This window comes from Otolemur garnettii, unplaced genomic scaffold, assembly GCF_000181295.1.
Source record: "Otolemur garnettii isolate 467f Iridium unplaced genomic scaffold, OtoGar3 scaffold00148, whole genome shotgun sequence".
In the NCBI taxonomy this organism is placed as follows: Eukaryota; Metazoa; Chordata; class Mammalia; order Primates; family Galagidae; genus Otolemur; species Otolemur garnettii.
In genome coordinates this window covers 781,470-792,928 of record NW_003852543.1, presented here as the reverse complement: position 1 = coordinate 792,928, position 11,459 = coordinate 781,470, and positions in this window count along the sequence as shown.

Sequence of the window (11,459 nt, the reverse complement as noted above, 5' to 3'; positions counted from 1 at the left end):
CTCCCAAGTAGCTGGGACCACAGGCGCCCGCCACAACGCCTGGCTATTTTTTGGTTGCAGCCATCATTGTTGTTTTTGGCAGGCCTGGGCTGGATTTGAACCCTCCACCTTAGGTGTATGTGGAAGCTGCTCTGGAGGGTTAGTAGTGATAGGAATCATGTTCACTCTGGGGCTTACAAGGGAGAATCTATTTTATACATCAGAGACCCAGAGAGGTTAAGAGGCTTGCCCAAAGTCACACAGCACAAGGGGCAAAGCTGGGCTTTTATCCTTACTTCCTAACTCCAGAGTCCAGTGGCATTTTGGAGCCTGGGGCGTCCTTCCTTCCCTGACTGACTCCCCCACCTGTTCTGAGGACTTGTATTGAAAGGAGGGATGACTTGAAGCATCTGCAGAGTCAGGAGTTGCTATGAGCTCAGACAATTTGGAATTTGTTCTAACAGCTGAGGCTTTGAGTCATTGCCATCTGACTTTAGGAAGGTCACCTGACTCCCTCAATGGCTTCCTCCCCTGCCCCACAGGGCCTGTGGGGACTGCATTGTCCCTGCTCTGCTCTGGGCGGTCTCACCTGACATAAAGGGTTGCAGATGTTGTGTGCACAGCTTCCTGAGGTGGGGAGAGTGGGGGGAGGTAAGGCCTGGGCTGGGCCCAGGCAAACAAAGGCAAGCAGGGCCACTGGATGATCCAGGCTGTCATCCACCTTTGGTGTCCCTTGGTGGTTTTCAGAGGGGTTGGAGTGGCTGAAGAGGCTGGCCACAGGGCTGGCAGACCTGTACCAGTGAGACCCTGGCCTTTCTGTAGCAGGGGTGGGTAGGGTGGGGTGGGGGGATGACAGGAAGAGGGATGGAGGGGTGGTGGCTCATATCCAGGCCTAGTGGCAAGGCCATGGTGAAGGTGGCTAGAGTCAGAAGACCTACTTCAGGCTGGGCTCCCCTAGTGAACTGGACTTGGGGACCCTTCTAACCCCCTTGGGACTGCCCATGTTCTGTGACCTCTAGGGGTTTCCTCCTAAGCCACCAGCACCAATGCAGGAGTCTGTCCTCTCACACTCGTGCACACACCCAGCCCAGCACCCCGACTGGATGCTGCCACGCTGTGTCCCTAGGAGGTCTAGGGAGGTTGTGGCTGGAACTGAGGCTCTGTGTCTTTCGTCCTGAATCACGTGGCTATTGGTCCAGGCACACAGATGGGAGCAGCTGCAGGCTGCAAGTCATCAACGCCACCGAGAAGGAGATCCGGGTTAGAGCTGGGTAGCAAACGAGGACCGCTGGCCCGGCCGGGGGTTTTCCTCTGGCTACTGCTTGGCGGGTCCTCCCGGTCGCGGGCTACTCCCCATTCTCTTCCAGCTTCCCCTGCCTTGTCAGCCAACGCCCTCTGCTGGCCAAGGCCCCAAAGGACAGCGGCGCGCTCTGGAAGGGCTGAGTTGACCCTGTTTGCTGGCTGGCCCGGGGTCCCTGAATTCCGGGGGAAGAGCCCACTTGCCCGGGTGGTCCCTCAGGTAAACGACTAGCCAGCTCTGATCAACAGCTGGGGGCAGCCAGAGAAGAGGCTAAGGAAATGTGAGAAGAAAGGAGAACATTCCTTTGTGGCACTACTAACCAGCCGCCAAAGCTGGGGGCCCGCTAGGGAACAGGAGTCAGGCCACTTGGCTGTCCAAGCCCGGCTGGGACCAAGAATGAAGGGTCTTTGCAGAGCCTTTTGCAGGTTGTAAAGCATAGGGTGTCTAAAGCACAGTGATTTGATCATCCTTGCAGGGATTGCCACCTTTATTTTACAGACGAGGAAACTGAGGGTCAGAGAGGGTCACCCTGGCTCTAAAAGCAGGGCCTGGTGGTGGGGTGAGGGCCTTTGCCAAACCCTCTTCTGGGCCATTGGAGTGGCCATTGTGACAGGTTTAGTCCTGGGTGGTCACTCTCCAGGGCCAGTAAGGTAACTGTGAGGGAAGCTCAAGGTGGGTCTTGTGGGGAAGTGGAGAGCTGCCCCACCTTCAAAGGCACAAGTGTGAGGCCTGTGAGTTTAAATCATGCAGCTCCTTCCCTTCAGGAGGGCACAGGCCTCAGTGACCCCAAGGTGAGAGACCCAAGGAGGGCAAGGTTGTCCAGGCAGGGAGTAGATGGGGGCAGGTCTGGGCTGGTGCCAGCGGGAGCATCACTCTCAAGGGGGGCAGACAGCTCTGGGTGGTGCAGGGCAGGTGGGCTGGGATCCCATTTCACTGTCTGCTCCTCTGGCCAGAGGGCCACCTGTGAGCTGGACCTGTGCTCCAGTACCATGGGCAGCTTGTTGTGCTGTGGCTGCTGCCAGACGCTCTTCTCCAGCCAGTTGACACGCTACACCAACCTCTACACTGCTGCTTGCCTCAACTTCCTGCGCTATCTGCTCAGCTTGCTGTTTTGGGCAGCCCTGGAGTTGGTGGTCCCTGACTGTCTACCCTAGAGGAAACCACTGGTCCCCAGCCCAGCCTAGAGCTTTGCCATACTCTTATTTTCCACCCCCTAGACACAAGGGCCTTGCAAATAATTGTCCACACTCTGAAAAGGCACAGGAGGAGTCAAGGTGATAGAGATGAGCTGCCACTGCGAGGAGTGTCCCACCTTACCTCTGCTTTAAACTGAGACCACACTATCGCATCATTCATCAATAAAGAGTGACTTCCAACGAGGTGGAGGAAGCAGCAGATGATAGAGTAAACACCTCAGTTGGTTTTCCTCTGGGAGACTGGAGGATGCTCCTGGGTTGAGATCAGGTAAGAAGAGGCAGCCATGATGTCACTGGGCAAGGATTGGCAGGGGCCAAGGATGCAGGTCAGTTCTCCCAACAAAGACTCATTATTTTCATTTTGTAAGATGTACAGTCTACAGTGAAGGGCCTGGATTTGAAACCAAGTCTTCTGGGCTCCCTGTCCTCTGCTTTCTCTGCCACTCTTGGCTGCCTTCCAGGTGTTTGAAAGGGGAAAAACCATTTATTGTCTGCTAATGCTTCCTGCAGTGGGCTAGGTGCTTTTCATTGATTATGCTTAATGCTCAATCTCTCGGCAAAATAGCTTTTATATTTTTCTCATTTTACCATTAGCAAAATAGAAGCACAAAGAATCTACAACTTGCTGTCACACAGCTAGTGGACCCCAGAGCTGGGATTTGAACCCAGGGCTGTCAAACTCCAGGGGCACACTCTGTGCCCTGCACTGCACTGGCACACACTCTCACCCGCATCTCACTTGTGGGCCTGTAGATGGGCTGGGGAAAAGAATTCCTATTGGCAAATTTGGGAGTCCCAGGCATAGCCATCTATACTGTTAAGAAATAGAGATGGGACAGGGGAACAGAAAGTACCCCCCAGTGATAAGGTGAACCGTTTAAAGAAACCTGACCTTCAGTCGACATTGCTGTCCTGGTATTTTAGAGAAAATAAAATCCAGCTGGCAGAATCTTCCTTCCCTTGCTGACCCTCCTGGCTCCCCCTTATGTAGTAGCAACATTGGCAGCTATGGATGGGGGAGTCTCTGCCTTCTTGAGGAACCCTGGGTGGCCTCATCTTTGATGGAGCTGCTCCATCTCTATCACATTTGTCCCCACAGATGCCACATGAGTCAGTTGTGGAGCAAGAACAGGCCAGTCTGGACCCTACCTCCTGCCCTCTCTCCTGTAGCCAGAGTCTGAGTAGCTGGGAGGGACTCTGGCTTGGGGCCTCCCATGGGCAATAGCAGTGGTGCCACACAGGGGCACTTGGCAATTTGTGGGGGCTTCTTCAGGTGTAGTTATTCCTGAGTATTGTAAATTGCTTTTCTTTCTCTTTCTCCTTCGTTATAGTTAGGGTATTATATCAATTTTTAAAATTATAGAGATGTCTTTAATTATCTGTGAGTTACAATTCAGGATAGAAAAGGGGAAATTAAAGTATTTACTTTTAAAAAGGGGCACTGGGATGGAAAGGCCCACAGGTTCTGCTCAACAGGGGTTAGCTGACCTCTGGGCCCTGCACCCCGCACACCTGATCCATTGTATAAACCCTCCCCTGCTGGAGAGGTTGCGGGATGTGCCTCCCAAGCTAACTTCCTCTCCTGAAAACCTTTATAAACACGCCTGAGTATGGCTCTGCTTCAGAGCCTGTTGAGACTTTGTGCTGCCTGACATGCCTCTGAGATGAGGCATAAGTGGCCACCTCGCTCCTCTCCTTCCTGGGTTCTGCATCCCCAAAGCCTGCCTTAGGGTTCCTGTCCCCACGCTGGCTTTCTTGAGGCTTGCTTTTTAAAGTACTCATCTCATAGGTTCCCTTTCTCTGGGTGGGTCCAGGCATAGTATGTGTTCTTTCAACCAGTGTTTACCAAGCACCTCCTTGTGCCGGGCAGTATAGAAATTGAACCATATGCTACTTTGTTCCTGCCTAGGAGAAGCTCAAAATTCAAGCTCCTTCTTAACTTTTTATCAGTGGTTTGCAACTATTTTTCATCCCGGCCCACCAGAGGACCAGAGGCACTCCTCTTAGTGATACTGGGCTCTCTGGGCAGTGTGAACATCTCTGTCCTCACTCCATCCAGATCCAGCCTAGGCCATTTTGACACATTTCCTGCCCCTGGTTGGGAGTCTCTGTGTGAACTTGGAAAGAAAGTTTCCATAGCCTTTTTCTTTGTTTTTTATGGGCTGAGGGTAAAGAGAGAGCCAAGGACCAGGAAGGCTATATTCAGGATGACTGAATTCCAGACCCAGCATCATGGGTCATCTACTTCACATAGTTTTTAGATAACAGTCGTATGGAAGAAGGAAAAAGCAATTGTGTTGAAATCTCCTAAATGTAGTAGACTTAGAGGCCATGAGCACTTCTTTTAGGGAGGATGCAGGCATTAAGACATATAAAAAGTCATACTCATGGTTTAAAAATGATTCTTTAGATTGCTTGAAACTTCTCTGTGGTATTATGCCCTGGGCCTTCATTGTTCTGACGACAATGACTTTAATTTACTCATATAGTTCACTTTTTGTCTGTTACGGGTACCATCTGGCATTCTAAGGATTCTCAGAATGAAGGTCTATGTTTGAAATAACAAAGCAAACCCTTGAAGGAACAGGTCTGATGCCGCAGTCCATTCTGTTTTTCTGTGGATAACAATGGAAATACTTGGACTATCTGAGGGTAAACAAGGGACAGCAGGCCTTGTGCTCAGAGAGGTCATACTTTTTCTATCTCTCCCAGGCATTTCAGAAGCTTCCAGGTCTAGCATTGCTAAGACCCTTCCTTCTCCCTGGGTTCACTTTCAGGCCCCAGAGTCTGCAGGGCCAGGCTCTCCAAGGCCAGGTGCTCCAGGCAAGCACAAGGTCTCCACTGGCTTTGTGTCCTTAAACACTAGATGCTTAGTCAAGGGCTAGAGGATAGTCTTTTATCAGGAAAACTTCTCAGAGCCTAGGGCCCAGGCTTTTTTGGAAAGGTCATGACATATTGTATAGTAGCTAAGTCTATGAAAATCAGCCCTTAGAATTCCTACTGAAGGTAGAAGAATGCAGACAAGGACTGCTGGATAAGGCAAAAAAGCCTTAAGGATCAGAGGGAGGGGAGGAAGGGTGGCTGAGGGCTTTCTTAGTGCTTCCTGCCTGTCCAAAGCACTCCCTGCCTCTTCTCCCTGTTACACCTGCTCTTCCCCAGCCCTCAAGGCCCTCCTGGCCTCCCTGACTAAACCACTTTCTTCTTAGTCCCTTGCCCATAGGCCTCTCTCTCAGGACTTACATTGCCACATTCGTGATTCTTAGATTAACAGGTGTCCCCATGGGACTCAATCCCAAGGGGTCAGGTTCTTTTAGCTCACTGTTGTATCTCTGTCATCTATAGTGTCCTGTATGTTTTACTGAACAGTCACCCAGTTTATTATTGCTCTGGTGCTGCTTGTAGAACTTTAGGGGAAAAGGTGGGGCAAAGGATATGAAACAAAGCCTGGCTTAGAATTCTCCTAAACTCTCAGGAACTTGTCTGGATAGAGGAACACAGATATTTCTATTTGGGGGCTATTAATTTGATGCAGGGTATTTTTTTCCCTTTTTAACCTGATGTCACCTCTATACCAGTTTATTTACCCCTCACAGATACACACCATTACTTGTCAGAATGTGTGTGCAGGCACTGATAATCATCCCCCATTTCTGGAAAATTTTTAGCTGGACACATGGTCACCTGATAGATTTTCCCAGCTTTCCTTGAAGATGGGTGGGACATATGACTAAGTTCTGGCCCCTCCATCCTGGACAGAAATAATGTATCCAACTTTCAGGTGGTTGACTGTAGAAAGAGAGGCTGCCTTCTCCATGGCCACACAGATGAGGCTGCCCTCAAGGGATGGCTGAGATACAAGGCAGATGTAGCCTGGGCCTGGCACCATATTTGCACTGGCCCATCACTTGGACTGCTGATTTGAAAGAGAAGTGGATTTCCATTTGGGTGCAGTTACAGCAGCTGAACTGATATCCCAATTCTGGCATCAAGTCTTGAGCAGTCAAGAAATGAAGAGAACAGAAGCAGCATCCCTGGGGTAGTGAACTATGGTAAAAATGTGATCATTTATTTGTGGAATAAATGACAGCACTTTGACTATCACAGTGATTCCTCCTTGGTAAACTGGGAGCAGTTTAAGAATTTCTCTTTCTCAGATTTGCTCTTTCCTCCTCATCCCAGTCCTCGTTTCCTTACTTTAAAGACAGGAGTTAAGGCCGGGTGTGGTGGCTCACATCTGTAATCCTAGCACTCTGGGAGGCTGAGGTGGGTGGATTGCTTGAGCTCATGAGTTCTAGACCAGCCTGAACAAAAACAAGACCCCGTTTCTACTAAAAATAGAAATCCTGAGGCAAGAGAATCACTTGAGCCCGAGTTGGAGTTGCTGTGAGCTATGACGCCACAGCATTCTACCCAGGGTGACAGCTAGAGACTCTGTCTCAAAAAAAGGAAAAAAAAAAAAAAAAAAGACAGGAGTTAAATGGTCTGGATCTGGAGTCAGACAGCCCTGAGTTTGAAACTGCAGGCCTCTCACTTACTGTCTAACCACTGTGTTTGCATATCAATGTCAGAAAGCCATAGTGAGGATATAGTGAGATTTGAGCTTGAATAAGCATAAATGAGAGTTTACTATACTAAGTTTGTGTGTATATGTGTGTATCTTAGTAAGGCTTATTTTTCTGTTTCTTTTTTCGTTTCCTTCCTTCCTTCTCCCTTCTCTGCCCTTCCCTTCCCTTCCCCAGACTCTCACTTTGTCACCCTGGATAGAGTGTGGTGGTGTCATAGCTAACATCAGCCTCAAACTCTTGGGCTCAAGCGATCCTCTTGCCCCAGGGACTAGAGGCACTCATCACAATGCCTGGCAATTTTTAGAGATGAGGTCTCGCTCTTGCTCAGGCTGGTCTTCAACTCTTGAATTCAGGCAATCCACCCACCTAGGCCGCCCAGAGTGCTGGGATTTCAGGCACCAGCCACTGAGCCCAGAAGCAAGGCTTATTTTTCATTAGCAATTGATGGAAATGAGTAAAAATAATTTGAGGAAAAAGAGAATTTATTGGCTCATATGACTAAAAAGTCCAGGGCTGGATGGGCTTCAGGCTTAGTGTTAGTCAGGTGATCCAATCCATGTCATCGGACATAACCTTGCTCTCTCCAGCTCTCTTAGGTTATTCTTTGTTGATACTGTTCTCTGGCAGGTTTTGTCCATGTGGTTATAAGGTAGATGCCCTCAAACTCCAGATTTCTACCTTATCTTTTCACAATTCTACCAGGAAAAGTGTTTTTTCAATAAAACCCTGGGAAATGGAGTATCACTGGTTCTGAGACAAGACTCTTATCTTCTAATCCACATCACTGGCTACAGATGCTGGGCTCTGGTTGGCCAGGCCTGGGCCGTGTATTCACCCAAGTGGAGTTCATTCTTCTCAAACCACTGACCTTAAGTGGGAAAGAGGTGGTAGTAGTAGGGACATTGGGGTGCTTTTACTTATTTTTGAGACAGAGCCTCAAGCTGTCACCCTGGGTAGAGTGCTGTAGCATCACAGCTCACAGCAACGTCCAACTCCTGGGCTCAAGCTATTCTCCTGCCTCTGCCTCCCAAGTAGCTGGGACTACAAACGCCCACCACAATGCCCAGCTATTTTTTGGTTGCAGCCATCATTATTGTTTGGCGGGCCCGGGCTGGATTCGAACCTGCCAGCTCAGTTGTATGTGGCTTGCCTTAACCGCTTGAGCCACAGGCGCCGAGCCATGGGGTGCTTTTATTAGAAAAAGGAGTAAGCATATGCTGGGCAGGCAAAAACAAAAACAAAAACCTTCTTTCACGGCACATAAGACTCAGTGGTGTGCCTGGTGTAGGAAGTGCTAATAAATGTGAACTCTCAGGCCTTTTCTTCATCTTCTGGTGCGTGGTCATACTGAACGGTGATGCTGTATTATCTTCCTTTAAAACTTGTTTATCTTCCTTTAAAACTCACTTTACATTTACCTCTCCTAAAATGGTATCCTTGGGTGGCGCCTGTGACTCAAAGGAGTAGGGCACCGGCCCCGTATGCTGGCGGTGGCAGGTTCAAACCCAGCCCCAGCCAAAAACTGCAAAAAAAGGTATACTTACACAATATTAGACTTGATTTCTGCATATTTCCATTATAATTCCCTATGAACCTTCTTCCCGAGCGATTATAGGCCTATCTTCTTTCCTTCTCACTTTCTCTCCCTCCTATGCCCTATGTTTAGGAACAGCTATTTACTAAACAAGAGGGTTATTGAGTATCTATGAAGAGTCTCAGAACTACGGTGCGGTCTTCTGCAGTTGCTGTAGCATCCAGTGATTTCCATATCCTTTTGAGCCTGGAAGACTGGTCTGATCAAGCCATTCAAAATCTCCTAATTATCATTCTAAATTTTATACATTCTTAGATACCAATAGTTAATAGCTAATAGTGTACCGATAGATCTACACTGTTAGTAGCCAGGTGGTACTGTGCCATATCATGCAAGGAATTGGCAATAAAGAAAATAAAACTGCTCTTTTGAGAACTTAACCATAATATCAAGACAATTTTGAGGACAGATACATAAAACCACCATAAACAGAAAACTGACTCCTGACCTGAGGTGGAGAGAAGGCACTGAGTGGCAAAGATAAAGGATTCTAGAGGCCAAAGTAGAGGAAGGTAGAGCAGGATCAATCATGAAGACCCAACCAAAGGTCTGAGGACAGTGTCTGAGGTCTGAGGCCCTTCCTAATGTGGAAGAATTTGCTTCAGAATCTCTTAGCTTGGTGATTTTGAATATTTGATTTGTCTAAGTCCCCTGTTCAGATACTGTAAACACTACACAAACCTCTGAGAATTATCTGGCTTCACTGGTGATGTAAACCTGTCTATGGCAGCGATTTTCAACCACCATACCCTAACACACTAATATACCATGACAGGATCTTAGGTGTGTTGCAAAACAAATTTTTTTTTTAAGAACTCAATATGTGTTTGACATTTTATTTGTGCAAAAAATTTTAAAGACCATTTAAATTATTTTCGAAAAAAAGTTCAGAGCAGTGAGTATATTCTTTTTACTGTTTTTTAAAAAATCAACATAATTTTAGCATGCTGCAGAAGTTTAACTATAGGTTCAAGGGTACCGTGAGATAAAAAGGTTGAAAAACACTGGTCTAAAGTGAGGGAAAAGACTGGTCATGTGGATTCCTGCAGTTTGATTGTGGTGACAATCTCTTTTTTAAAAATCAATTTTATTGGATATATTTGAGGTTTACAATATGTTAAGGGATACATATAAATAGTAACATGGTTACTGTAGTAAAGATTAATGTGTCTATCGCGTCATATAGATTCTTCTTGGTGACAAGAGCAGCTAAAATCTACTTAACACAACTCCCGAAGACAATACAATTTGATTAACTTTAGTTCTCATGTTATACATTAGATCTCTAGACTTATTCATTCTAAGTAAAGGATGGTACTTTGTATCCTTTGACCTACAACTATTTATTTCTGCTTCCTCTATCTGTGGTAACCAGTTTCATTCTCTATGTATTGATTAAAAAAAGTATTCTATGTGTGAGATGATGTATTATTTTTCTGTATCCAGTTTATTTCACTTAGCATAATGTCCTCCAGGTCCATCCATGTCATGGCAAATGGCAGAATCATCCTTTTAAAAGAATGAATGATATTCCATAGTGTGTGCAGTTATTTTTATCAGGTGGTGATTTCATTTTCTTTGGGCATATACTCAGAAGAGGGATTGCTGGGTCACATGGTACTTCTATTTTTAATTTTAGAAACTTCCATACTGTTTTCCAAGATGGCCCAATCTATAATCTACAATCCCACCAACAGTGAACCAGCACTTCCTTTTCTCCATACCCTCACCAACATTTTTTATGTCTGATTTTTTTTTTTTTTTGAGACACTCACTCTGTCACCCTAGGTAGAGTGCTGTGCCGTCACAGCTCACAGCAACCTCAAACTCCTGGGCTCAAGCAATTCTCTTGTCTCAGCCTCCGTAGAGCTGGGACTATAAGGCCCCTGTCACAATGCCTAGCTATTTTGAGATGGGGTCTCCATCTGGCTCAGGCTCGTCTGATTTGGTGAGCTCAGGCAATCTACCTGCCTGGCCTCCCAGAGTGCTGGGATTATAGGCGTGAGCCACCACATAGGTCTAATCTTTTTTTTTTTTTTTTTGAGACAGAGCCTCAAGCTATCCCCCTGGGTAGAGTGCCGTGGCTTCACAGCTCACAGCAACCTCCAACTCCTGGGCTCAAGCGAGTCTCCTGCCTCAGCCTCCCAAGTAGATGGGACCACAGGTGCTTGCCACAATGCCTGGCTATTTTTTTTTTTTGGTTGCAGCCGTCATTGTTGTTTGGCGGGTCTGGGCTGGATTCGAACCCGCCACCTTAGGTGTATGTGGCTGGCGCCTTAGCCACTTGAGCCACAGGCGCCAAGCCCATAGGTCTAATCTTTTTGATAATAGCCATCTTTATGGATATGAGGTGATATCCCATAGTGATTTTAATTCACATTTCATTCATGATTACTGATGTTGAACACCTTTTGATATACTTGTTGGTCACTTTAATGTCTTCTTTGGAGAAATGTCTGTTCAGGTTCTTTGTCCATTTTTTAATTGGATTATTTATTTTTCTGTTATTGAGTTGTAAGAGTCTATTTCTTATTGAAAGTTAGTCTACTGGAATTATAGTTTTATAGCTCCGTTTTATGAACCTCATTATTGTAAAGTCTGACCTTGAGAAATGGATCTGCTTTCTTTATAACGAAAAAATCCAGTTCCTAGGTAGGCTGATAGATCCCTGATCAAAGTAAATTCTCCAGGGTAATGACTGCTCCCCATGAGATCTCTTAGGACAGCCTATTGGTGTTTCCTCAGACAAACCTCTAATTCTCTATGCCAAATCATCATCACTGTTTTCTATAAACAAATATGATAAATAAGGAGGAATGAACAAA